This window comes from Capsicum annuum, chromosome 5 (assembly GCF_002878395.1).
Source record: "Capsicum annuum cultivar UCD-10X-F1 chromosome 5, UCD10Xv1.1, whole genome shotgun sequence".
NCBI lineage: Eukaryota > Viridiplantae > Streptophyta > Magnoliopsida > Solanales > Solanaceae > Capsicum > Capsicum annuum.
In genome coordinates, this window is record NC_061115.1 from 47,116,290 (window position 1) to 47,120,852 (window position 4,563).

A 4,563-nucleotide genomic window follows, 5' to 3' on the forward strand; every position below is an offset into this window, starting at 1 on the left:
TATTAAGATATCGGAGATGGTTATACCTTGTCATTCCAGAATTTGTTTGGTTTCTACATAAGATAGAACCAGTTCTTCGACTTTGAAAGTGAAACTATAAAATTTAATTGTCGAAATTCAAGACTTGCACATCTAACTTTATAGTGATCATCCTTATCTTCCCTAAAATATGAAAACAATTATTTTATAATTAATATTTGTAGATTACAATTTAATTTTGAAAAAGTAACTAGTGTGCTGTACAAGTGTGGCTTGTAAAGACCTTCATTTATCCTATCCTTAAACATTTTCATCAATTGAGATAGAGACTCTCCAGAAATGTTAGAACCTTCAAAAGGGTATTATTTTATGCTCAGCAAAAATAATTTTTTCCTTTCCTTTGAAACTGGAGCCAAAATACATAAAAAAGGAGATCGACATATCTTAGATGGTTGTCTATTGCGCTGTGCAGGTGTCTTTGTGTCATCATATACGACCATTACTGGACTAAAGAATGCAGATAGAATTGTGGTGTCACTAATAAAAACTCATCCAGGAGAGTTGATGGAGCCTTAAAACTATCAAAATCGTATCAAACAGTGAATCCAGAGCAATTGTTACAAACGGTTTTACTTCTTCAACAATATCCCATGCTTTGGCTCAATACCATCATCCAGAATATTCTGTGTTACAGTTACACATATTTTAGTTCAAATACAGAATTGTAAGAATTAATGCAAACAGTTAATTAGTTGACCATATTTTTTCACTGAATTAGATTCCTTACTACTACATTACTAAGAATTATGTCACAAACATATGATATGTATCTCCGAATTATTTTTTCATATACATTAGGCAAAATATCATATGAAGCAGAAAACCTAAATAGAATGGTAGATTCAAATATTTATATAAAGAATTTGAAAAATTACCTTTTCAGCATGTTGACTAACATTGGAAGGTGATGATGCTTGATTGATGTTGGTCCCTTCCATTTCAATAGGCTTGACCGAGGCAATCTGTGGACTGTCAGATTTACCAGGGCCTGCAACATCACCTACATCATCTGAAGGTTAAGCTCTATGCCGACTATGTTTTCCAATGTTTTCATGAGAATAGATATGTGCAGCAAAGTTAGTATATTATAGTCGTACAAATGGGATTATGATTTAAAATATGTTACCTTCTCCACAGGAACATGATTCGACTGCAAGGATTTTAGAATCTCTGAGACTTGATTATTCAAAAAATACTCCAATCATTATGTTGACACCTAATTTTTGTCCTCCACGACTTAATTTAATCCTGAGTTTTTTCAATTTTTAATAAAATTAAAACATTTATTTCATTCGGATAAATGCGCTCTGAAATATTTATTTAGAGTAATTTTTTCATTTGAGTGACGATTATACATTTTCGTATCTACATATATAAGATTGTATGAATTTTGTTACTTAAATGAAAATTTTTATCAAAATTGGACTTTTACTGAGATAAGCTTGAAAATTAATTCAAACAGATAAAGACTTAATTTAAATATAATTTATTCTCAAAAATAATTTATTTGGATAAATATGTATTTGATTTTATTAAATCAAGAAGCTCGGGATTAAACAAGGTATTAATTCTTATCAAATTTCAATTTAATTTGGCGAATCTATTAAATTTGGTCGTAATTGAAATCAAATGAGTCAATATTGGAATGCAATTGCCCAAGTGATTTTTAAATTGGCTAAAGATTAAATGGAATAGGCTAAAACCTAATCTAATTGGGGTTATTCTTTAAATAACCCTAAAACAGTCGAATCCTAATTAATTTCGGACTACCCATCAACCCAATTTCAACAAACAACATATCATCCCATTCCCATTTAATTTCAACAGCCCTAACCCAAATCAATAACACACACAACAAGGCCCAATTGAGCTTGACTCGCCCAGGCCCATTCTTGTTTTCCCCTTAACAACGTTCAATAGCAACTTCAACAGCAAAACAACCTAGCCCTTTTTGCTTCACTACAGCAATCCAACATACAACCTCAACAAAATATTGCACAAACAACTTCCAACACACACAACATCAACAACTGTAACAATAATGACGTACAACTGCAACAATAGTGACCCAACACAATAACAAAATGACAAACAATGACAACTCATCCCCAACATGTTAATACAGATTACTCTAAAACCCATTTGATCAGACTCAAGTTCGTAAGAACGCGGTGGTCATGATTAATTCTGTGTTTGATTTTCAAGTTTTTTATCCTCAATTTCTTATTTATTTTTCCCCCAAAATAATTCTAAAATCCTCTATAAATACCCACCTGTGTAGAGAGAAAAAAGGGAGGATTCTTTGGGAAAAAATTATGGTTCAGTAGGACCATTCCTCTAATCCCACGTAATCAAAGACTTCGAGAAGAAACATACTTGAAAAATAAATTCCAACATAAAAATAGTAAAGGGAAATTTCCAACAAAGTTATTGTGGATTCCAGCAAAATCATTGAATTCTGGTGAAATCAATTGAATCTCAACATTAAAGTCTATTTAAAGAGCTTGTCCGTCCTAAGTTCGCTGCTTGTTAAAGGGTAATATCACTTATCTTCCCATATTGATAAAGTTATGATGTTAGTTTACGGAGTCGCTATTGGTGTCATTATTTGAGTTCTCATAACATTGTCATGGAATAAATTAAAACACTTCTAATGCGATTAAGAATGATAACCTTTCATATGCTTGATTGCAATTCATTTTGAGAAGACAAACTTGTTGGAGAATTAGGATAGAACCACTGTTGAATACTGCTGATTTATAATTGATGTAAGAGTGCTTTTTGATTAATGATTGTGTTTTAATTTTTCCCTGTTTAACTGGTTTGAATTTGTCGTAGACTTGATGATTTCTTCTTTTTTTTCACCTAGCATGATTTGAAGTCACGTCTAAAATTGTCACCCTATGACCTTAAATGCCTGTAAAGCTATAAAAACATGTTCTTTGGACTTAGCCCGTAAATGACCTGCAAGCTTGCTCCTGATATGATTCATTCTTTCTTTATAATTGGAATATGTACTTGATTCTGTGTATGGACACAAAAGAATCTATAGAGCTCAAGGTGAGACCTTGAACGAAACTATTCGGTCTCCCCTAGATACTCCCAGACCCAAGATTCTCAGGTTGCGTTTTCTCCCACATTTGACTTTCATTTGAAATCTTTCCAATTCTCTATTTTTTTCCTTTTTTCCATTGTCTCCACATTTACTAGCTTGTGTTGATACATTTACCTCCACGAACTAGAGATCAAATTGGGTACTCCCTCCATTTTACAATAAGTGAATTGTTGGAGCAATTTTAGTGTTTCAAATAAGTGAATGGTTCACAATTCAAGGTAAATATTGGAAATTTTTGTTTGTTTTTTCTTTAATTAAGATAGGTTGTATGTTTTTTTTTTATCAGTTTGTCCAGTATGAAGATTCGATCACCTCTCTAAATTCTTATTTTCTTTTTCTTTGGACATATGTTCATCCTTATCTTATTTCTTTTGGAATGAACTTACTCTCAATGAGTCCAAATCGACTCCATTAATTCGCATTATGGGCCAACAAGGTTCAGTTTCCTCGAGTCCGAGCCTCCAAATTCAAGTCTCAAAAGGATTAATATAGTATTGTATACACTGGTATACGGAGGATACAACTGCTGGTATACACTAGTATACAACAAAAATGGGATTTAAAGATCAAGGCTCGCTAGTATACGGCATATACAACAATAGATGGAAGCAAGAAAGTAAAGATGTGAGTTTTATATACTGATATACAGTGCATATATAGTAAAATGCAGCAGCAACAAGTCTGATATTAGGGATGGCAATAGTAAGGTGCGTGTGGCTGCGGTGCGGGTTTTTTCTAAACCCGCAAGTTTTAAAACCGCACCGCATCACCTTTAAACCCGCATAAACCCGCTCCACATTCATACCCGCGCATAACCGCACCGCACTGCCCCATGTTTTTATTTTTTTCTTTTTTTTTGAAAATTTCGTAACTTCATTGAAAATTATTATATTTTCAAATCTATAACTAGGAAATAATTACTAATTTCTATTATATCGTTTTTCACTAAAAAATTGTCAAAAAGTATAACACGTACAAGTAATGATCAAATATCATAATTTTTATTAAAATGAATAGAGATGTTAAAAAAGCTACTATAAAATTATTTATTTACATACATGTCTTTTTAAGTATCACAAACTTTTAAGTAAAGAAAACATATAATTTTAGGTATATTTACGAGAACAATACTAATTTTTAGCTTTTTTTAATTTAAACCCGCATATACCCGCAACCCGCGCATCGCACCTTTTAAAAAAAATTACTTTAACCCACCCCGTACACGCACTGCACCGCATAACTTAAAACTCGCACCGCCCCGCATAGCTGAAAACCCGCACCGCACCACCCCCGCACCGCCCCATTGCCATCACTACCTGATATACAGTCGGTATACAACTGGGTATACACTGCAGAAATGGACCAAAAGTCCATAAAGAATAGGCCCAAAAGTTGGCCAGATTTGAGAA

At 32.9% G+C, this 4,563-nt stretch overlaps 1 long non-coding RNA gene across 1 annotated transcript in view; it reads right to left on the bottom strand.

The window, feature by feature from the left end:
- Positions 1-319: 319 nt before the first annotated feature.
- LOC107872398 overlaps positions 320-4,563 on the bottom strand; it is an 8,843-nt gene continuing 4,599 nt past the window's right edge. Inside the window, exons 2-3 of the long non-coding RNA XR_001674813.2 lie at positions 915-1,039; positions 320-662 (exon numbers count right to left, since the gene is read on the bottom strand). This is a non-coding gene — a long non-coding RNA (uncharacterized LOC107872398). The remainder of the gene's footprint in view (positions 663-914; positions 1,040-4,563) is intronic.